General features: G+C 42.3%; 1 long non-coding RNA gene across 1 annotated transcript in view; it reads right to left on the bottom strand.

The window, feature by feature from the left end:
• The window catches only part of LOC141573196 (uncharacterized), a 37882-nt gene extending 18683 nt beyond the window's left edge, over window positions 1–19199 (bottom strand). The window contains exon 1 of the long non-coding RNA XR_012498873.1: window positions 19038–19199. This is a non-coding gene — a long non-coding RNA (uncharacterized LOC141573196). The remainder of the gene's footprint in view (window positions 1–19037) is intronic.
• Between the last annotated feature and the right edge of the window lie 5496 nt (window positions 19200–24695).

Here is a 24695-nt window from a genome sequence, read left to right as displayed (position 1 = left end):
CAAGGTTGCCGGTTGGATTCCTATGTGGGCCGGTGAGCTGTGCCCTCCACAACTAGATTGATGACAACTTGAGCTGAGCTGCCGCTGAGCTGCCAGTGTGCAGCCAGATGGCTCAATTGGTTAGAGCTCATGCTCTTAACAGGGTTGCTGGTTCAATTCCCGCATGGGATGGTGGTCTGTGCCCCCTGCAACTAGATTGGAAACGGCGACTGGACTTGGGGCTGAGCTGTGCCCTCCACAACTAGATTGAAGGACAACGACTTGACTTGGAGCTGATGGGTCATGGAAAAAACACACTGTTACCCACTAAAATTTCAAAAAAAGAAAGGAAGGAAAAAAAGATAAACAAGAACAAAGGTCTTGCTGATTGCACTTAAAAAAAAAGTGTGTTATTTAGGGTGAGTTGCAGGAGAAGGCATCTGTAGTTACCTCTGAAATGTTCTCTGAGTCTAAGGAGAAGTTAGGTGAGAGCTGGCCCCCAAATTTGTTACATTCTCTTCTTACAGAGCCTGGCACAAGGAGTCTGGCACAAGGTGGTCATTCAGTTGCCTAATCTTCCTGTGGATAAAATTCTCTTGTTGATAGATAAGACTGCTAAAAGAGTTATTATCTGTATTTAGAATAATATATAAATAGTTTAACGATTACACACCAATAGATACTCTGAACTTCAACTCCAAAGCAATTTAGGACCGTACTCAATATGTATATTGCAAATCATGTACCATTATGTGAGCCCTTACCATGCTTAGGAAGGAGGCAGAGAACACAAATGTGGGAATGAAATGCAGGGAATCACAACTGTGTAAATGAAATCTAGACTGTTTCTGGGAACATAATTTCATGAATAAAGATGATCTAGCATCTCTGAACTATGTATTTTAAGATTAATATTTCTCAATAGTACTTGTCAAAGTGAGTGGCAGTAGAATCCATAATAAGTACTTTATTGAATTACATTTAGTTTAAATATAAATGTAAAAAGGCACCATGAATTCTCATGTCAAATTATGTCAACCTAAAGTTAATTAGTTTTACCACGATTCAAAACAAATTTCTTTTTAATTTGGCAAAATACAGGTTTCTGTTTCTAACAATTCAATCATTACTTAATTGATAAAATTTATTTTTAGAGCAATTTTAGGTTCACAGTAAAACTGAGCAGAAGGTACATATACTCCCTGTCCTCACACACGCACAGCCTTCCCCGCTATCAACGTGCTTGCCACCTAAGGTTCCTCCATGTTGTTTCATGATTTGATAGCTCATTTCATTGTAGCACTGAACGATATTCCATTGTCTGGATGCACCACAGTTTTATATCCATCACCTACTGAAGGACATCTGGGTGGCTTCCAAGTTTTGGGAATTATGAATAAAACCGCTACAAACATCTGTGTGCAGGATTTTGTGTGGACACAAGTTTTCAGTTCGTTTGGGTAAATACCAACCTCCTTGTAGCCAGTCTGGAAACTGGAAGTCCTCAAAGACCCTATTTTTTAAACGTCTAGAAAACTAAATTAAAGTACTGTGGTCAACTGTTTTGTTGGTTATATTGCTTAGCCTTTCATCTCAAATTGAAATCAGAACAGACAGGCCCACTTTTAGAGAGTTTCTTTTTCTGAGCTACTTTTTAGTATTCACTGAATGTTATTTACCAGGGAAGGCAAGAAAATATAGTTTTGCCTCTGGTTTCGTGAATCAGGAATATACTTAGCTATTTTAACAAATCATTTTTCCAGGAAAAAATGGGAAGGAATCAGCAGGGTGTGTTTCTACATTTCCATTTGTCATTTCCTTTTATGTCTATTTCAAATCCAAGTCCATCAACCCAGAATACGAAATGACACTCCCACCACCAAAAAAAAATAATCATCAAAGTAATTCTTTGTCCCTACACTCTATAGGAAAAATAACCCCCACCCTCTTTCTTAGAAGATAAAAATCTAATCTGCTGAGAATCAAATGACAGGTTTTGTACCAGTGGGTGACAGAAGTGGTGCCAATGCGCGATAAGTACATTGATGACGTAAGTCCATAGGCTCATCACCCTCACTGTAATTATTTGTTTATTGCCAGTCTTTTCTGCGAGACTATAGGCTCCCCAGGTCAGAGACAAGGCCTGTCTGATTACTCTCTAGCACATAGTATTTTAATATATATATTTGTTTAGTATATCTTTGATTCATCAGATATATTAAATATTAATCAACCTCATTTGTTTAATAGTGATTAAGCACCTACTAGGTACAAGGCTGCATGTTGGGTACGTGGGGCATATAAAGGTGAGTCAAGTTCATTCCTTTCCTGCGAAGAGCATACACTACTGTCATTGTAGAAGCAGTACTTGTCAAGTCCTTATCCCCTCAACCTCCCGCTCCCCCACTCTGGATAGTTCCCCTAGAGGCTATGGCTCCCAGCATCTGTCCACAGGAAGGCATTCTTTAGCCTTGGAGCAGCTGAGCAGTTGGAGACCAGAAATGTCAGAGAATTAACATCTCCACAACAACTCACATCCAATGAGGGTGGCAGTTTTTTGCCCTTCGGCAGGACACATTTGAGCATGTGCCACTTAGAGCTCGGGGAGTCTCCAATGGAGTTGAACTCCAGTTACTCACAGCAGTGAAGTGCTCATTAAAATGCCATTATTGGCTTTTCTTCTCTCTTGGTCTCACTTCCTACACCCTCAAGTGCTTCTTGGGATCTCTTTCCAAACAATCAAAATCCCCTACTCTGGGTCTGATTTTAGAGGAAGTATGGGCAGGTGTGCTATAAGTAAGAGAGGCATGGGAATGCAAAGGGGAAGGGATTAATTCTAGCGGGGAGAAGACTTGGCATTGTTTGAATGGGGCCTGACTGAGGGCAGAGAGTGCACCTGTAAGAAGAGATGCTTCCGGCAGAGAAAACAAAGGTACAGAGATGCTGAAGAACAGAGTCTCAAGGAGCTGTAGGCAATCAAGTCTGGAGGGAATGTGGGTGGAAGAGCTTCTCAGACATTCCCGCAAAGTATCCCAGAGCCTCTCACACCAGCCAGGAGGCATGTCAGCCTAAACTTTAGCTCCAGTTACTCACCCTTCTTATATTGGTACTTTTAAATGTCCACATTTTATTTTTTTGGTAGAAAGATCCAAATATAGAAACAGACATGGTTACACATAATCTGTGAAAGTAGCCCTACGGTAGCCACTGAAAGCGCATTGTCTTTTCTAAGCATGGCTCTTTCTTTCTGCCTATAGATTTCAATTCATGTCTTCTGAGTTCTCATGGCATGCTAAGCATTCATATTTTGCTTTTTCTGAAGTTTTTCAGTCTAAATACAGCGTCCATGTCTCAACCTATGCAGGGAAATTTTCTGCCTTCTGTTAGAGGCTAATATTAAACTTTAAAAAAAAAAAAGGAATAGTGTGCCATGGAGTCAAAGAAAATGACCCAACCTAACCCTACTTTGGAGTCTGCTCTATTAGTCTCCAAGCAAGTACAATAAGTATGTATGGTCCTGCTCATTCTCTCTCCCTGTGTCCTGAAAATGCTTTCCCTCTAATGAAATATTCTGACAAGTCTTTCCATCTTCAGTACTGACTCAATTATAGACTCTTGCTGTGATCAACAACTGCTACTTTGGTTATAAACCCAGAATGGGAGCTGAAAACCGAAAAAAAAAACAGAGGTGTGGCAGGAGGACGGGAACAAAATAATTTGGTCATTTTCCCAGCATAGGAAAAGCCAGTTCAGGAAAGACAAAATGAGTACTTATGGAGCAGGTGTACAATACTGGAAAATAACAGAGAAATTAAAGAAGTTATTAAAGCTCACAAGAGAATTTGGTGAGAGAACACTACTCATTTCAGCTCAGTGTGAGCTAGTTTGCATTATTATGTTTTGTTCTATACTTAGCTTTGAAGAAAGTCACAAATTACAATGGCTAAATAGAGCTTCTGAAAATTTCCATTTTCAGGAACACTGCAAGTACAGAACAGTACCGGGGTACAGCACCCTCCCTACCGCCCCCCGACTGGGACGGCTATGGAGAGCTTCTGGAATTCCTCTCTCCCTCACCCACCTCCGAGAATTTCAGCCATGTCCTTCATGAATCCCCATTGCTATAATGTTATTTGTGTAATAAATACAGCTTTGTTTTGTTTTTCAACCCAGAGTTTCCACCAAACACTGGGATAGAAAGAAAGTTTCTGGGGAACTTCAACGAGGTTGAATATTTTGAGAAGAGATTAATTTAAGATGATAATCACATTTATTGAGCTCTTTGTATGGCTAAAGCACTGATCTATAGCCATTACATGTATTAACTAATTTATTCTCATAATAACCTTATTAAATAAATATTGTTCCTAAGCCATTTTATACATGGGGGGACTGGGGCACAGGAAGGCTAAGTAATTTGCTCAAGTTCACATGGCTGGTAAGTTTCAGAACCAAGATTGAGTCTGATCTCAGAGCCTGTGTTCTTGACAACTGCACTGTACTGCCTCAGAGATCGTGCCATGGCCTGAATGTTTGTGTCTTCCCCAAATTCATATGTTGAAGCCCTAACTCCCAATGTGATGATAATTGAAGATGGGACCATTGAGAGGTAATTAGGTTTAGATGTGGTAACAAGCGTGGAACCCCATGATGGAATTTTTACCCTTATGAGAAGAGGAAGACATCAGTTTCCTCTCTCTACAATGTGAGGACGATACAGTGAGAAGGCAGCTGTCTGCAGGCCAGGAAGAGAGCCCTCACCAGGAACTAAATCTTCTAGGTAGCACCTTGGTCTTGGACTTCCAGCCTCCAGAACTCTGAGAAACAAATGTCTGTTGTTTAATCCAGCCAGACTTTGGTATTTTTTTATACCGTGTTTCCCCAAAAATAAGACCAGGTCTTATATTAAGTTTTGCTCCAAAAGACTCATTAGAGCATGTTTTCAGGGAATGTCGTTCTGAAAAACATGTGGACTTATTTTCCGTTTAGGTCTTATTTTCGGGGAAACATGGTAGCAGCCCAAGAAGACTGAGAGATCACTTTCCAGAGAGTCAGAAGAGTTTCTGTTCATACCAGGAATTTGTTTCAGGTGCTTCTCTGGATGCACCAGGCTTCCTGCAGGACAGGGTTGAGTCACAGATCCTGCTCGGCCCCAGGGTAATGTAGGGTGGGCTAAAGACCAGGAATGAGAATTCTGTAGGAAGCTGGGTAAACTAAAGTTTGATACCTTTCTAATGATCAATGGTAGCTTCATTCCTGAGTGAAGCAGCAGTTAGGAAAGAAATATGCAGGAATTTCGATCTGGAATAAGAAGGAGGAGCAAGCCAATGGTAAAACCCCTCCCCCTCTCATCCCCTAGGAGATGGTACAAATCAAGATCTGTGTTAAATATAAAGAGAGTTATTTGAGGTGTCCCAGCATGTCCCTCTCAGCCTTTCAGAGAGTCCCAGTCCCAAATGACTTGAGTCTAACTCAGTTCTTCTTATTGACTGTATATTTAAGGGCACAAATTTAATAACTCTCAGACAGTCACTGAGAAGTAAAAGACATGCGTTTTGTTACCAAATATTTGCCACAAAGAATAATGCTACTATAATGTCTCTATGCATATGTGCTCTTATGTATGGGTAATTTTGCTTCTGTGGAACAGACTCTGAGAAGTGGGATTATTGAGGAAGAGTTTTTAATTTGAAAGGTGTTTTCAGGTTTGCTCTCTAGGCTTTAACAAATCACTTTCCATTGGTACTGTAGACATACTTGTATTTATCTGTCTTTCTTAAACATCATTGCTACGTTTAAGGTGTTAAGAACACAGATACTTTCCCAACATCCCTTGCAATTTGAGTGTAGACATGTGATGTACGCCCTGCCAGTCAGCTACCACAAAGTCTTCATACTAATGAGACAAAAACACAGGCGCTGCATATGAGTAGAACCCAATCTGGTGAGGTGTCTGCAGATACTTCCAGCTACTAGACATAGCAGAGGTTGTCCTGCCTCATTCTGGAAACTTTGCTGCTCTAAGACAAATTTCTTGTCAACCCTTCAGTAACAGGATCTGATTGATCTTCTCTTAAGTGCATTTACTTCTGTCTACCCCATTGGCTCCACCCCAGTTGAGGACACCATGACCTCTTGCTGGAACCTCCATCTGGTCTCCCAGTCCCTAGAGTGATTGGAATCCATTCTTTTACCCTGCAGCTTGAATGATCTTTCTAAAACTCAAATCTGATCAGGTCACCCATTGCTTGTAAAACCTTTCCCTTTTTCCGCTGTGCTCCAGGCGGAAGCTTCTATTCTGTAGCCCAGTCCACAAACCCCTCCAAGAGCTGACCTCAGTTTCCCTCTAAGGGACGCCTCTTAGCCCTCACTTTGCATTCTGCACTCTAATCATACTGCACATTTTTCAATCCTTTGATTGTCCCACGCTCTTTCTCACTTCTGAGCGTTTGCAGACACTGTAACCTCCACTTTCTTCACTTCTCCTTTGCCTGCCTAACTTCTTAATTGTCAGTTTCGATGTTGCTTCTCTAACTGCCCAGGAGAAGATTATGTGTCCCTTCTCTGGATTACCAGAGCATCTCATAGCTCTATTTGTCTTATTTCTGTTTCCCACTAAGTTACTTGAAGGCAGGGACAATGCCTACTTTGTTCCCTGTTGCATAATTAGTGTCTAACACAGTGCCTGGCACATAGTAGGTAATAAATAAAAATGTGATGAATTAGTAAATAAATAGATAAGACAGACACTATTATCATTTAGTGTTTGACATATTACTCAGAGAGTAACTGAGGTTTAGAGCATCTATCTCCATAATGTTATGAGTCTAGTTAACAGAAAACCGGGGACTAGGACACAGATCTTTTGGCTCGATACATTTTCAACTATCTCTTCTTGCCCCCTTCAAATGCAATCTATCACTCTTCTAGGCTTAATAAACAGCATTATGATATGCAAACACTCGATAAGGCAGGTTTCTCAACCTCAGCACTATTGACATTTTGGGCCAGATAATTCTTTGTTGTGGGGTTGTCCTGTGCATTGGAAGGTATTTAGCAAGATCTCTGGCCTCCACTCACTAGATTTTAGTAGTGTCTCCCTCCCTCTAGTTGTCTCCAGACATTGTCAAACATCCTCTAAAGGGCAAAATCGCCTTCCAATATGAACCAGTGCTCTCAGACACCACTCACCATTTGTTCAATCTCTTGAGCGTATACGTTTCAGCATAGAGACATCTCCAGGTGGAAAGATGGAAGGCAAGAGCAAGCTTATGTCTCAATAGTGGCCTTGTGTCTTTTAAGCCACAGGTCTTAACCTATTATTCCTGCAAAACAGGACTAATAATGCACAAAACTGCAGTGAGGATTGGAGAGAATGTACATAAAATGCTCAATGAGTTGCATTAACTGACCCAGACAACTGCTTTCCTTTGTCCAGTAACTAGTGAGTTAGCTCACCAAAGCATGCATAAAGGAAAACACGATGAAAGACAGGAGCTGGAGATTCAGGATGAAATGGGATAGATTGACAACAGAAAGCTTTTGCATTCTGGGAGGACAAAAGAGAGCTCCAAACTTCAGGGATAAAAACAAATACGATATTTGAACTGACAAGCTTATGGGCATGCTGCCTCTTATGTATTCTCTCATAATTACATGGTCTTACGAAGAAAAGAAGAAAGAAAAAGTGATGCTTAATAATCAGCTACAATTTTCTAAAATGATTCCACACCCAATATTGGATCTGGTAGGAGGAGGGCTGTGACTTGCGATATCTATCAACAGTGGAGTCAGGTGAACTGGCAATTGCTCACACTCTTCTTCTCCCTTATGAATTTTAATGCATTTTCATTTAGTGTTTGACATACTGTGTTTGTCAACAAGACTCCTTCAGTTTAGAATAGCAAGTCTAGACGAAATATTTTCCTGCTAAGCATCTACCATTCTTTGTGCTGACTTCCTACTTTGACACAACAATGCTGCTCCAGAAAATGCTTCTTAGAGAATTCCACAAGGTGTCATTGCCTGGGGGTTCAAGGATTAAACTGAATGGACAAGGGCATTCCTGCTGGCAGAGGTAAGAGGTAGAGCTCAGCCGCACTCCTGCAGCTCCTCAGAGCCTCTGACCCTTTCTTCCTTCCCCCTCCTCCCCTCCCTCCGTCCTTCTCTCCCTCCCTGCAACTGTAGAACTGCTTGCTCCCTTCCATCCCTAGGGAGATGCTGCAAAATGCAACCTTTTGTCGCAGAGCTAGATGCTCTTGCTTAGATCTAAGGATATCTTCCTCCTGAAACTTAAACCTGAAAATGTAAGGAAATAATATCAGCCAAAAGACATGAATGAAAATGCCCACTATTAATAATAGCCCAAACCTAGAAACATCCCTCACAGTGGAACGGATGATTCCTACCGTAGAATACCACAGAGCAAGGGGAATGAACAAACCGCCACTTGATGCAAAGACACGGATGAACCTACTAGTAAACTAAAGAGGGAAGGCACAAATATCCGATACTCTTAAATGAAGTTAAAAGGCAGAAAAATGAATATCTGCTGTTAGAAGTCAGCCTAGCGGAGGAGGGGATGGTGGTAACCCTGTGCCAGTGGTTGTGACAGGGAGAGTTTCTGGGTATAGGTTACAAGGGTGTTCACTTTGGGAAAGAAAATTCACCAAGCTCTTCACTGAGGACTTGTGCATTTTTCATATACAGATTATACTTCAATCAAACATTCACTTAAAAAAAAAGAACAAAAAATAAAAACAAATAAACCTCCAAATTTTCAATACTTTAATTTCTTTGAAAATCCTCTTTCTTTCACTTTAGGCCTCTCTCTCATAAGAAGATATATTCTTGTAACAAAATTTCTTTAAGCTGTAATAACACTTTTCAGGAACTATAATGGAAGAAGAGCTGGGTTCCACTTAATTTTCCCTATCGATTTCTGTGAACTATGCATTAAGCACAGAATGTTATTGCTTTAACTTCTTCCTGCTTTAATTTCTTTGTTCTCCATAGTAAGGAAAAGTGAAGTGACTTACTCAGGGCCATATGTTCTTTAGTAATAAAAGTGGAATTAAAAAAAAACACACCTCAAAATGAAAGTAGCAATGACAGTTTGTTGCCCCAAAGCTCCCACGATTTCTCCTTCTATTTAATAATGAACATATTACTAAGAGAAAGAAGCAACTGGGTCAATCATTATAGCAATACAGGAATTTAATTAATTTGCTCCACTTAGATAAGAGATAATGCTTTCATTTGGTTATTAGGTCTCCTAAAAAGTGTCCCTCTTAATTGGCACTTATAAGATAGTTTCTCCTTGAGTCTTAAAAAAAAAAAGGTATAAAAGGAGAGTGTAGGTTATGTTCCTATAACAAAGAGCCCCAAATCTTGATAGTTTAAAACAGCTAAGGTTTATAATTATGCCGGGTATCTACCAAATATTAGTAGGAGCTTAGTATCACTTTTGTCTGTCTCTCTGTCTGCGACCTAGGCTGAAGGAAAAGCCATTTTGTGGGTCGTGGCTTGTCATGATGGCAGTGGAAAAAGAGCTTGTGGTAAAACACCCACTGGCTGTTAAACCTTCTGTGTAGAAGTGACACCACGACTGCCACATCCATCTCGACATCAGAGCCAGTCTCATGACCACTCCTAACCTCTCCTGGTCAGGGATGTACAATGCTACCTTGTCTGGAAGGAAGGAGAGATGGAACATAGTAAGTCGTCATGTAAGTCGTCAGTATGGTCTGCGACTTGAAGTGAAATGACATATAACAAAACCAAATTGACTGTAGGCTAATTGATATCAACAAGAATTAACTTTCTACAGCATGTCATCCATGTTATAACAAAATTACATTATTCGAGGACCTGCTGTATGTGGGAACAGCTCGAAAGACTATCTCAAAAAAGAACTGAAACAGTCTCCGGTGGGAGTCCGCATTTCCTCAGGAGTTTTACCGTAATCACTGTGACCTACATTATTTAAAGATACGATGGAGTGAAAACACACTGTGCAGAAGGTAAGACAGACATAAAAGGCAGCACTAGCAGGTGTAAATAAAACTCTTTCAACTATAATTGAAAGGATTTTTATGAAAGACACAAGTGGTTTCATCTGCCTTTCTGCAAATGGTTTCGCGGGCTGAATGATCAATATTCCTCTAAAGTGCCGGGAACCATTCTGACCAAACGCAACTACGTAAATGAATTGCCCTCCAGGGCTATGACATTGAACCCTTTCAATGAAGGCGGCTTACATGAATGCAAACAAAACATGTCCCTTGTGGTCATTGTAACTAAGAAACATCAATTAGGAGAGAGTGCTTTTAAGTTGGAAGGAGAAAAAAATCCATTTTGTTGGGGCTATAATCTCTAATGTTAAATTAAAAAGAAAAGGAAAAATAATTTAACAGGTAGTTTGTTTTGCCTGACTTTCTCCTTTTATTTTCTCTGCACATAAACCTAACCATAAAATCACCAGTACTGTCACTTTCTGTGCGTGGTTTCAAGGGACACTGTCTTTCGTGAGGAGCAAATAAATTTTTTATAAAATAACATTTAGTTAAGACATGCATTTAAATGGATACTGGTCAAAAAACAAAACTGGAATAAAGTAACAGTCTATTAAACACATACACACAATGCAACTTGTCTCGTTAGCAGGTGCCAATGCACGTTTTTTTCCTGAAATTAAGTATCCTGTTTATGTGCTTTCACACTTCAAATAATGCCAGGCTCAGAGATTTGCTTTACAGCTTGAAATGATGTTCATACATATAAATATATCCTTCTGGTATCTCTGTAGGAACATAGCTGTTGCTCAACTATCGTATTGTTAGTTTCATTGTCCTAGTGTCGTTGTGTATCATGGTATAAGACCATATATGGACTTACGGTGTCAAGGAATACAATTGATCTAAGTTGTGAGTTATTTTCCTATTATTTTTAATTCTTAAAATAAAAAATTTGAAATGACACTTTCAATTTCAGTGCGGAATGTAAAAGTAAAAAAGTGACATTCGAATAAGATTCGGGAATATTGAATAAAGTTTCAATGTTAATGGCTTGTAATAAAGATACAAATTTTGAGGACCACACCAAGGATGTGGGTTCCTGGAATAGAGGTCCAGGTAGGGTGACAGTCAGGTGCAGGCAGTGATTCAGTGAGGCTAGGCAAACGCTGGGCCAGGGGAGGGTGTGAGGGGTGGTGGTGGTCAGGAGGGCAAGGAGAGGAAACAAAATGTGAGACCATCTTGCCTGTCAGAGGCAGTCCAGATACATGAGAGCGCTCCAGGAGTGAAATTACTCTGACACCTCTGCAGGACTTTGATCCTTCCAGCTGAAGGTGTTTTTGTTTTTCGTTTTTTTAAAGATTTTATTGGGGAAGGAGAACAAGACTTTACTGGGGAATAGTGTGTACTTCCGGGACTTTTCCAAGTCAAGTTGTTGTCCTTTAGTTGTGGAGGGTGCAGCTCAGCTCTAGGACCAGTTGCCATTGTTAGTTACAGGGGGTGCTGCCTACCATCCCTTGGGGGAGTCGAACTAGCAACTTTGTGGTTGAGAGCCCGCGCTCCAACCAACAGAGCCATCTGGCCACCTGGGAGCTGAGAGGCCAACTGAAGGTTTACTTGCCTGCTATGGTCTCCAATTCAAGTTTAGTCCTTCTGGAAGCAAACGGCAGCCTCATTCTGCTAAGATTTCTCTAGTTGGAGATGACGGTCTTGCTTTCTGGCCTGACTTGGGCCTCTCAGGGGGAATCTCTACATCCACATCTGTTACCTCAGTGCTTGAGCTTGGCACATATAGGTGCTTGATAATTTGTTGAATAAATGAATGTTGAAGGAGAAATATGAGTGGAATGGAAAGTGGAGCAAATACTGGTGACGCATTCTCTTCCATCTGATGACCCATCTTCAACAAATCATTCTTTCAGGGTCCAGAACCCGGGCCATTACAGGAACCTCTTTCAGAGATGCAGATGTTTCATTCAACCCTTTGCCTGGGTTTCTTCCAGGTTGAGGGCCTTTGTTGGCATTTTACATTTAGTTCTGTTGAAATAATTTTCTCAGCCCACGATGGAGCTGCTTCTGTTGGGGTTGCCAACATCAGCAACTCAAACTCACCGTGTTTCCCCGAAAATAGGACCAGGTCTTATATTAATTCTTGCTCCAAAAGACGCATTACGGCTTATGTTCAGGGAATGTCATCCTGAAAAATCATGCTAGGGCTTATTTTCCGGTTAGGTCTTATTTTCGGGGAAACACGGTAGGTAACTTTCATGTAATAAATGCTCTGCCTGACCAGAAGTGCAGTCAGCCAATCCCCAAGCCAACTCTGGGCCTTGTCATTCCAAACAAGGCTGACTAGCTGGCCGCAGCCAATCAGATATTTTCTATTTTTCTCTTTCTTGTTCTTTATTCTTTATTCTATAAAGCTTCTTGCCTTCCTCCCCATTTAGCGGTTCTACAAAGGAGACTTGTCTGTTTCATGAAGTATTAAAGTTTGTATCACCTACATTGCCTTCTTTAATCATTTTTAAACAGATCTTACATAGGAACACAACACACCTTTGTTAACATTAATTTATGCTACAAGGTAGTTGGATTAAAATTGTCAACACTCTCATGACACAGAAGGGAGACAAAAGGTACAGGTATAATTTCATGGGGAGGGAATGTGGGATTAGAAACTACATCGAGTTCACTATTGACCTGTGAGGAATTATTAGGGACCTAATTTTGTACCACAGCAGCAGAAAAGCACCCATGTATAACCTTTCAAATGAATTTGACCATGATTACACGTTGAAGCCGTAATAACTCTGGTCTTTCAGTGACTATGCTCGTCTTCAAACTCTTAGCTAAAATCTGGAACAGATGGACTGCTGTTTGAAGCCTAACACCCTTAGGTTAATATTTTATATTACCAAGAATATGCATATAATTACAAAAAGGACATTGATTTTTTAAAATAGTTTTCAAATACTCCAGGCCCTAATATACATTTTTTCCCCAAACCACACATTAGAGACATCATAATTCTGATATTCTGAAGGAATATCTTCTTGCACTAATAACTATCCCTGAAAGTTTATTTTGAGAACACTACTGCAGAAGCAGTGTTTTCAAAAGGTGTTGTGTTCATCTCTTGTAAAGCTCTTGCCCTATTGGCTCCCTGGCCAACAGTGCACATCTTTAAGTTCTTTTTGACTGGATTGATAGTGGATTCAAACATAAGACAATTCTGGGATGGAGACAGCCATGCAGTGGGGCTGAGCCAAACTCATGTGCCTCTAAACTTCCAGTTTCAAAAGGATTCTCTGAAGTTCTCAGCATTTGTTCTCACTTTTGTACGTTAGAATAGCCTGAGACGTTTTTTTAAAAAAATGGATATCCAGACCTCCCGGGAGACCATTTGCAATCTTTAGAGGATGAGGCCCTGGCACTTGCTTTATCCAAACTCCCACGTGATTCTAATCCAGGGCTGTGGTCTGAATGTTTGTGTCCCCCCCAAATTCATACGTTGAAGTCCTAGTGCCCAATGTGATGGTATTAGGAGGTGAGGGACTCTGGCAGGTGATTGGGTCATGCAGGTAGAACACTCGTGAATGGGATGAATGTCCTTATAAGATGGGTCCTACAGATGTCCCTTGTCTCTTCCACCAAGAGTCTGCCTGGTAGAGGGAGCTGACCAGCCATGCTGGCATGCTGACCTTGGACATCCAGACCCCAGAACTATGAGAAATAAATTTCTGTTGTTCATAAGCCACCCAGTCTGTGGTATTTTGTTACAGAAACTCAACCAGACTAAGACATCTTGGGTTGAGAACCCAACAGGTTACAACCACAGGAACTGAACAGCTGATGACGTCTCTTAAATCTAACCTTCTTTATCTAGAAGGCCCAAATATTTGTTGGCCAAGAAGTAATAGCTTAATGGTATTTCTCAAAATTCTCATGTTCTTATCACCTGCATAATTTCTGCCTCTTTCATGTATCGTGTATTCTACTCTTTCATTTTTTCCTCTAAATTTAATTACATCTTAGTACTGAAATGTAAGTAATTAAAAACAAAATTTGTTATTTGGTGAATAAGAAACCAGTTCTATTTGCATCAAAAGAAGGCAACTGGGGAGGGGGGGGGAAGCAAAACAAACACCCCTCATATTATTCAAATCAAGCCAGACATTGTTATTTGCCCAAAGGCATCCAGCCAGAAGCCTTCTCTCTTTTTAACAAAGGAATGGAGAGTCTTCCAGCACACAGCCTCCTTGTAGGGACTGGGGCCTAAGGCTTAGAGCTACTCTTGGCCATTGGGATTGCTCAGAAAAGGTCATGTGAGCTGATTTGTGCTGATGAAACATGAAAGGGAAATTTCCTGGAGGCTTCTGGGAAAAAAAAGGATTTTCTCTCTTTTGGGAACCCCTGAAAGAGAATACATCTCTTCCTCTGGATATTGGCTGGGGCCAAGGTTGGGTACAAATGCAAGGCCTGGAGCTGGCCCAGCCATCAGAAGAGCGGCTGCCAGCCCAAGAGTGAGGCCAGCATACTAGAGGCCTCAGAGCCAGCTGAACAGACCAGCTGGGGGTCCTCCCTCCCACCCTCTAGGCTATTTGAGTTACTGAGAACACTGTGAGTCGGCTTTCTGTTGTTAGCCACCAATCACATCCTAATAAAGGGAAAGAAGCAAGTGTTCAAAGACATACTAGCACCCAACAGAGACTTTCTCCTTGATATAATCAGGGAGTAATATCCTTATTGATTCAAGGTCATTTAATGCCATATCTATCCTTCAGACGAAATCATCTTAGTGGCACACAACCCTCACTTGGGAAATATTTTTCTTAGTTTGGGAGAAATGGTGGCTTAACAGAAACAAAGCTGCAGAAGGCAATGCTTAGCTTGTGTTTACTTCTTGATAAGTTTTCTCAATAAGAAAATCTAAAGTGCATATTGCCAGCTGCAACTGAATTCCCACAAGAATCTTTGAAAGTTTGGGCTGGGCATGGGGGAGAATAAATTACAGAAATAGTGTCTGTGACTCTGGCAGGAAGCATGGAGCTCTCTGAGCATTTCCTAAGTCATTGGGACCCAAAGTGTGGCCCATAACCCAGCAGCCTCCATGATGTCACCGAGGAGCTTGCGTAGTCTCAGGTCCAACCCAAAACTACTGAATCAGAATCTGCATTTTAACAAGATGCCCTTTGATGTATGTGCACATTGAACTCTGAGAAGCCCTGTCCTAGATGCAGATCATCAGCTTAGTGCTGCTTAGACCATAAACAGCTGATGAGTGCAGAGCTTGGACTCCTAAAGGTCTGTCTCCATCTGTGGAGTGCCAGCTCCAACTTCCAACTTCCAGCCCATGACTGTCTGCTTTGTTTTCCTCTGGTCTCCGGAGGAAACTGATAGGTCATCTCCACAAAAGAGCCAGTTTTCATCAATTCCTTGGGATTTCACTTAATACTAGCGTATCTCAGTCCATCGCCAGCACGCTCGCATTAGAGTTGTAGAAATCGTAGATACTGAGCCAGATGAACACCATGAGGGTGTTTTTCTTTGTGATTAGATCCCCTATGTCTTATAATTCATTCATTCACTAACTCAGACACAGACAAGCCTCCTTCTTTAGGTCATTTAAAACCCCATCACCCAGATTCTTTTTTGTCAGTCATGATGATGATTGGCAATTCCCTGAGGCCTTTCAAATTCTAAGCTGTCCCGAAGGAATATTCAATCAAGATCTTTCCTGCCTCTGTGAAGTTTTAGAAATCAATTTTTTCTTAATGTAACAGTCAACAATCATGTAAGTTACAAACCAATGGCCCCTAGTGGGTGAGTGAATGCAGGCAAAAGGAAAAAATCATAGCCCCCTCCCTCTAGCTGGGAACTGTCTGTACTTCATTTTGCACTTGCTCTTCAGGAATGATCCCCGTAGTACTTTAGTGACCTAGAGTTTAACTCTTTGCATCTATAAAACAGGAATGGCGGTCCTGCAGATTCCATGTGAGAGGATGTTTTGTACCTAGCACGTGACCAGCACGCAGTGATGCTCCATGAAGTGAGGGCCCTGGGGGAGTACAAGCAGGGACCCGATCCCCTAGAAAGGGAAAATGATGCCAAGTCCATGTCTTACCCAAGGGAAATATAAGTAACCAGTGATAAAGAAGGGAGAATTGGAAGGAAGTGACTAGGGTTTAGCTGCTACTGATTTCTGAGAAAGGGGAAAGGGCCCAGGGCCAAAAATTCTGGGGAGGAGGGGCTTTGTGTCGGTTTGGTCCTTAGCATGGAGTTAAGAGTGCATGGGGGGAGGGGACTGGGACCGGCAGTGCCTGTGAAACACTGAAGGGAAGGACTGGGCACGCAGACTGGGATGAGGATGAGGCAGCAGGGGACAAAGTCTCTGCCAGCCCAACGGGATCTCTGGAGCAAAGATAGCCCCTTAGAAGAGTCCCGTGGTGGGCAGAAATGGCAGGGTGTCCCACTATGCTCTGCTGTTGGCTGGGCCCTGTTAGGAAGGAAGAGTGTAGCCTCAGCTCAAAAGCTGAGAAAGAGCCTGAAGGCGCAAACAGTTGGGCCTGCCAGCTAATGGCATTCTTGCATCTGAGTGGCAAGGGGGATCCAAGCTGCACACTCTGTGGCTGGACAGCTGGGATAATGGAAATCCCCCCAGATAAACTTAGAAGGATCCCAGAGCAGAAGGTACCATTGGTTGACTTTTCAGGAGAGGCTGAGCCTATGACACGGACAGTAGAATAGCGATGTCTGGGAGGTGTTGAGGCAGACGAAACTGGCCAGCTTCATAGCATCCCGCACCTCCCGCCTGGTTCAGGGAAAACAACTGAATGTTTCTGAGCTCCTGGGAGGGGGACAGAAGAGCAGATAAAGAGGGAAAACTGGGAGAGACTTCCTGGTAGGGCAAGGAGGAGACAGAGCACGCGGACCCTGGTTGGGCAGTGGATGCAGCAGGGACAGAGTGATGCCCAAGAGCTGTTGACAGCAATTACACGCCAGGGGATGTCAGCAAAGCCAACGGACGTCTGTGGACCAAATTTGTACCTCCCTGGGGACCTCACCTGCACTCAGATGCCACTCAGGGAGAGCCACAGGGAGGAACAAGAATCCTAAATTGATGTAGTTTAAATGGAATTTTAAGCTAGAGGGACTAACTTACCTTGAAATGGTGCAATTAAGTTTTTAACTTACGAGGAGAAACAGGGAAGTGGGGGCTAGTTAAGTTGAGTTACAGAAAGTAATTTACAAACTACATTTCTGAGTTTTGGAGTCTATTAAATTTCATCTCTGCTACATATGAAAAGGTTCATATCCTTTAATATAATCATTTCACTTTTGGGAATCTAATCTTAAAAGTAAAAAAAAAACAAACTATGCAATTTTTAAAAATTTCTGTATTATTTATAATAAAGTCACCTAAATGCCCAAGAGTAGGAGAAGAGTTAGGTAAATTATAGTACATACATCCACTTCATGGCCTGTTAGATTATTAATTAACAGTGACATTTCCACTAATATGCAATAGCATATAACCATTTTTCTATTAAATTGGTCAGTGGAACAAGCAGAAAAGAAATATTGTACAGTATTTTTGAAACCTTTTGACCACAACTCACTGTGAACAGTTCAATTTGCATCTCGACCCGAGACACCCATGCATATTTTTACTACTGACACAAAGGTTGCATAGAACAGTGCCCACACTGGGTGCAATGCATTTGGGAATTTTATATCCTTTTCCATTAGCCCTTTTTTATAGCTAGTTAGATCCACTACATGGGTTACATCCCAGCGATGGAAAAGAACAAATGACAAAACCGTATGTCTAGAAAGTGTGCTTGAGGGGAGCATGCCAAAAAATTCAACAGAGCTGGAACTTTCGAATATTCATTTGTTTTCCAATTTGTCTCTAGAATATGAGGTAGGATAATTAAGCTCATGAACTCATCCTAGAAGAGGTGCTACATACCTCATTGCTGAATATCACTACAGTAACCTTGGAGGTACTCCCCTTCGGAAGCTATGCACTGACACCACCCTTCAAAGCAATTTTGGAACTTTTTCTGGAATGGCCATCAAAGCTGTCATTAAATTACCATTGATGTCCTGAATGTCATCAAAAGGTCTACCTTTCAATATTTCCTTTATCTTCAGGTAAAGAAAGAAGTCATTGGGGGGCCAGATCAGGTGAGTAGGGAGGGTGTCCCAATACAGTTATTTGTTTACTGGCTAAAAACTCCCTCACAGACAATGCCATGTGAGCTGTTGCATTGTCGTGATTCAAGAGCCGTGAATTGTTGGTGAAAAGTTCAGGTCACCTAACTTTTTCGCACAGCCTTTTCAGCACTTCCAAATAGTAAACTTGGTCAACTGTCCAGTTGGTACAAATTCATAATGAATAATCCCTCTGATATCCAAAAATGTTAGCAACATCGGTGCAAGAAGTTCATGAACTTAATTGTCAGACCTCATACATATACTACTGTTTATAATAGAAATAATATTGCCATACTAATTTTTAAGTTGTTTCCAAGGCTTCCCTTCTCCAGGATGAGTCATTTCAGTTCCTTTCTATTAGGTGAGTTCACTGTACACCTCCCGATAAACTCCTGAGACCAAAGGCAGAGGTGCAGCCGGAGCCTCAGGCAGCCTGTGAGCCTGAGCCCCTCGGGAACAGCTCTATGGCTTCAGCTCCTCCTGACTCATGGCCCCACGTGGCCACTGCTGAATTATGTACATTTTAATGAGGAGAATGATATCACAGCTATCCGTATGCTTGACTTCTTTTTTCCTCCCTTCTTCCCTCTCAACACAATTTTATCTAGTGCCTGTTATGTTCCAAATACGATTCTAAAAGCTATATAAAAAATCTTTTTATATTTACCGATTTTTCTATAATGCGCATGTATTTCTTTCACAATCAGGAAAAAAAAAACATATTGTTTTAAAAGAGGACCTTAAGACATAGATCTTGCCTTCAAGATGCCCACAACCTCAGAAAGAAGCACTCATATAAAAAGATAACGTCAGTGTGGGACTTACCTTCAGTCCCTTACCCACTTCCTGCCCTGCCACAAAGTGGCTCCTCCAAGTAGCTTTTCATTGTTAGGGGCTGAGGTGTTTGTCTCTCTCCTTTCCTAGTAGGACACCGTGAAATTTGTCAGACTCTCATTTCTGCCCCCACTTCTTAAATCTGCATGTCCCTTTGCTGGTTGAGAGAAAGAGAGAGAGAGAGAGAGAGTGAGAACAGAAAGGAGAGAGAGAGGGAAGGAGGGAGGGAATGGAGGAAGGATGGAGAGAAACTGAATGGTGTCTAGTCCAGTGGGGCTCAGAGGGCTTGGCTGTAAGGTGGGTAAGTCCATACCTGGCCATTGACATTTGACTGAGATTAGTGTTGGGGCATCCTGTGGTGCTCAGAACCCCTTGTAACTACCTTTCTAAGCTTGAACTGTGTAACATGTGATTAGGTGGTCTATCAGAGTTTATTTTCCTGGTTTCCTAAGCTTTTCATGAACAGCCTGGCCCGTGACCTCTGGAGGAGTGAGACAGTAGGCTCCATATTTGTCTGGCATCCATGGCTGCAGTCAGATCTTTCTGATTATTTTCAGGCTTTCTCAGTTAATGAGTAATGTCTGATAGTAGCTTCTATTCAGGACATTAACTTCTGATTCTGGTATTTCCCCAAAACCTTTCAGAAAAACAAGCTGGCCGACAGCAAGCTGGGTCAGTCACTGGAGAAAACTGCGTGCTACTCCCAAGTGTATGCTTTAGTGGCAGAGGCTCCTGGAGAACAATTGATTTATCACCGTCTTGTTGAAAAGCGTGTCTATTTGTTTTCCAGGCCTGGGCGGCCGGTAAAATTTCATATAATGCTAGGGGCAACTGCAACCAGTCAGGGGTGTTTTAACTCAGTGCCTTGGTCTCTTGGACTCTTGTCTCCTGCTGTAATCGGAAAAATTTCCCCTCAGCATATTCTTTTAATCATCCCTTGGACGCAGTTGTGACAGAGTCTGACATGCCTCACCATCGTACACTTTCACTCAGCGTGTGTCTGCCTTCCAGGGCCCCTAATCTGCCCAAACATGCTCGTCTGATATTTGTGGGGCTCCGCAGGGTAGCAGGGTGTGTTAGCCAGGCCTGGGAGGCCAGTTTCAGGGTTCTGACAAACATGGTGAAAATCATTCCTCTCCAATGCCTCTTTTGTTTGCACCTCATGATAAATGTTCCTTTGGCAGTTTTATAAACAGACTGCTAAAATGTCACCTTTTTAGAAGTGTGAGCAGCTTGTTGGAGAGGAATGCTGGGCGTCAGGCGGACCAGGTGCAGTGGCAGCCTGGGCCTGAGCTGGCGATTTGACAAGAAGCAGGTCATTTGTCTCAGCGTTGGCCCGTTCTGGAAAATTTCAAGGTACCATCCTTCATGCAGACAAAAAAAAAGAAAAAGGCGTTGCTGACCTTCTGAAAGTCGCCCGGGGTTTCTGTGTGCATTTCAGTCTCTGTGAATGTCTCTCAGCCCTATTTGTGAATATCAGGGAAGATGGCTCAACACAGCATGCTAAGATTGTCTTAGAACTTGGAACAGGAGGAGCCAGCTGGTCTAGAGTGGGAACAAGCCTCACCCTCCTGCCTCCAGCCATGTCTCTCTTAGGAGCAACGAGCTCTGGCTCATGGAACGAAGCAGACTCAGATAAAATTGGGCATCTACCAACCAGAACAGCCAGTCTGCAGAGCGAGAATGAATTAGGTCATCTTGATCATGCATTTGGGATCCCAAGAAGCCTAATGTTTTGTGCATCAAAGGAATATGTTATTTGAATCCGTGCTTGTTCAATGAATGCAGAAATCAGCTGCAACCGGGTTCAGGTCCATCCACCCCAGAGAGCAGATGGAGCCTGTTCTGCTTTGCTCATCATCGCACCATGGATGTAATTCCATCTGAATTCCAGAAATTCCCGAGGCTCATAAATACATCTTAGTTGCCATATAGCACACATTGGAAAACAGGAAAATTAAAGTCTTACTTTGTAAAGTGAGGAAAAACCCCAGAAGCCTAGGGAAAGGAAAATGCCCAGGTCTCACAGCTAATGGGAGCTGGTCTTTCTGGCAGAAAGTCTCTTTCCATTCAATAGCCCCCAAGGCCTCTGTCCAGCAGCCCCAAAGTTTTCTCAGCTGAAAGGACACATTCTCGTTGGCAAATTGGCAAACCAACCCGCTTTGCATTTGAGTGATTTAGGTAGACCAATGTGTGACCTTCCAGTCTCCACCTTTTGAAAGATTTCAGAGCTGTGCTGTCCAATACAGTAGCCACTGGCTACATTAAGCACTTGAAATATGACTAGTCCCAATTGGCATATGCTGGGCGAATACAATATATTCAAGGTCTGACAATTAAGTTTGCGAACTCATCCTAGAAAAAGTGCTACATACCTCATTGCTGAATATCACTATGGTCACCTTCGAAGTACTGCCCTTGGGAAGCTATGCACCAATGCCAGTACCTAGTCCACCCTTCAAAGCAATTTTGGAACTCTTTTTCTGGAATGGCCATCAGAGCTTTCGTCATACTACCCTTGATGTCCTGAATGTCATCAAAATGTCTTCCTTTCAATATTTCCTTTGTCTTCAGGTAAAGAAAGAAGTCATTGGGGGCCAGATCAGGTGAGTAGGGAGGGTGATCCAATACAATTATTTGTTTACTGGCTGAAAACTTCCTCACAGACAGTGCCGTGTGAGCTGGTGCATTGTCGTGATGCAAGAGCCATGAATCACTGGCAAAAAGTTCACATCGTCTAACTTTTTCACACAGCCTTTTCAGCACTTCCAACAGCACTTCCAACAGTTAACTTGGTTAACTGTTTGTCCAGTTGGTACAAATTCGTAATGGATAATCCCTCTGATAAGAAAACTGGTTAGCAACATTGTTGCAACAAGTTCACAAACGTAATTGTCAGACCTCGTACTGCCCAGATAAATTTATTTCTATGCTCCTTACATATTAGACATAATTGTGATTGATATTAGGTTTCTCTGGCATTTACTTTCTGCTACTTTGGTTCGTTAATGCTCCTCCACAATAGTATCATTGCTTATTCTCAGCTACACTAAAGTACAAATGACTGATATTGGATCCTTTCTGGAGATCAGGTTTTATACCTCATCTTTCATTATTGTTTGACTTATGTATATAATCAAAACATCATAAAAATATTAAATTAATGTTTTTTAAATAATAGCACCACCACCCTAAGACAGCTGTTAATTTCTTTGTTTCTTTTGCCGAGATTATATCCAGTATAAACCACCAGGCAGAAGGTTATCATTTGCTGAGGCAAAGAACAGTGGAAAATACGGAAATACAGGAGGTGGGAAAGCACCAGTTTGTTTAAGGTGCTGTGGGACATGCAGGTAGAGATGTTGAGCTGGCTGGGATATATTGGGGACACGGGGCTGGACTTCAGGAGAGAGGACTAAGCTGAAGACATCCAACTGGGAGGTGGTGTGGGTATTAGACTGAAATGACACTGCTGAAGTGACCCACCGAGGGGATGTAATCTGAGAAGAGAACAGGGCCTAGGAACAATTCCTGAGGAATGACAAAACAAAACATCATGTTGAGGGAAGGGGAATGTGTCTGGCAAAGGAGATTGGGAAGGAGAGGTTGGAGAGGTAGAAAGAGAATTGAAAGAGAGTGAGAGTACGGCCTCATGGAAACCAGCAGCATTCCTGACCCGTGTGCCTGACATGAGGGCAGGTTCCTCATATTATCAAAATTAGTTCTACCCTTTCTCCTCCCCCCCTTTTCATGTTGTACTTTTCTTCATGTACTATCATGAGATAAGTAGGTATGTAATTAATTAATATGTTCATTGAACAAATATTTACTGAGCACCCTCCATGGACCAGGATACTGTACTAGGACGCAGATATAAGACAAAGAAGGGCTCTGTTTTCAGGAAGTTTCTCTTCCATTGAGGATTAACAGGTGGGGAGAATGAGGCAGGAGGTGGAAGAGGGAGTGGCTACTGTGTCAGATGCTTCTGGGAAGTTAGTGACAACGAGGAGTGAAGAGCTTCCCCTGGATTTAACCACATGGAGCTCATTGGAGATATAATGCAGTGGGACACAAATCAGATCAGAAAGGGCTAAGGGACAAATGGTGAAACGGTTGAGAAAGGAAATGCAGACAACTCTCATGGGAAGAATGAGCAGGAAGGGTGGGAATAGAGAACGATGATTACATGTATCTTCGTCCATAGAAAAATTCAGTTAAGAATGATCAGAACACATTGAACAGATGATAGGAAATATTCAGTTGCTAAAATAAGGCTGAAAAAGCAAAAGTGAATAAGGACAGATGCTGAGTAGCGTGGGGTTTCTCAGAAGAAGGGTAGAGGCAGGAGCCAGAACGCGTTTGAGGAGATTTGCCTTGGAGAGCGGAAGGGACTTCATTCATTGTATTAGGCGGCAGGGATTTTAGGGGAATAATGAAATGTAAATAACAGTGACAGGAAGTGTGCTTTGAGGTAAGAAATGTGCATTTTTTTAATTCCCTGTCACTGACTCAGGGACATTCATTGTCTCAGGAGGAGCAACGGAGGAAGAAAGTGAGGAGCCAGGTGAGACCAAAGAGGAGCATCAAGCAAAGACACTGGAAGGAGAGGAGGCTGAGGGCCAGATGGGGATGATTGAATAAGTGGATTTGAAAGATTTGTGAACAGGAGTGGATACGGTGAGTATAGGGGAGGGCCACTAGAGACGAAGACGATCAGGGAGTGCACGGCCAAGGAGCTGGATGGTACTCCAGGTTCGTGCTTATGTTGCCAGGAAGATGGAAGGAGATGGAATGGAGACGAAGGCTGGGGCGACGTCGTCAGGGGCAAAGCCTTTAGGTGATTGGCCTGGCTCATGAGCTCCACCCAGGGACTAAAGGAGGAGAGGTGGCTCCCTGAACAAAAATCTTGGCAGTCAGAAGAAGGTGCAATGTGTGCTGGGAGGCAAACTGCAAATGTTGCCTGTGGGTTATTAACAGTGGTCCTGAGTAGATGCTCTAAGACCAGCCTGCCTCATGGGGCCAGTCCTGGAGTTGGGGCCACGGACTTCTGTTGTCCCCTTCTACCTGAAAGCCTCCCAGTTGATATTTACATGGTACTTCACAGCTCACCTTAAAGCCAGAAGTCTGCATGTTGGGTCAATAGTGATTTCTGTCTTTAGACAGAAGTCACGTGTTTCAAGCAGTGTTTGGGGCAGGGCGGGCTTGTGTTCCCTTTGGCTGCAGGTGGAGGGATATGGCTCTTTTATAAGAGCAGTGTTTCTCAATAATGCTGCAGCATATACCAGAATTACCTGGAGAACTTGTGCAAGCACAGACTGCTAGGTCCTACTCCCAGAATTTCTGACTCAGAGGGGCTTGGATGGGGTTGGAAAATTTGCATTTCTAAAAACTTCCCAGGTGATGGTGACCCTGTTCGCCTGGGACCACACTCTGAGAACCACTGACTTAGAGCACTGTTTCTAAATTCTAGCTGCACGTTGTGATCATCTGGAGAGTTAGAAAAAACCCATGTTGTCTTGGGTGAGTGTGGCTTGAAGATCAGGAATTGTATTGTAATGTGATTGAATGTACAGTGAGGGCTGAGAGCCTCTAATTTAGAGTATAGTCCCCAGTTGAGAAAAGCACACGGGACAACTGATTTTTTTTTCT

Source organism: Rhinolophus sinicus, linkage group LG01, assembly GCF_036562045.2.
Source record: "Rhinolophus sinicus isolate RSC01 linkage group LG01, ASM3656204v1, whole genome shotgun sequence".
Taxonomy (NCBI): Eukaryota; Metazoa; Chordata; class Mammalia; order Chiroptera; family Rhinolophidae; genus Rhinolophus; species Rhinolophus sinicus.
The sequence above is the reverse complement of the archived record's forward strand: the minus strand, read 5'-3'. Positions and strand labels throughout refer to the sequence as shown.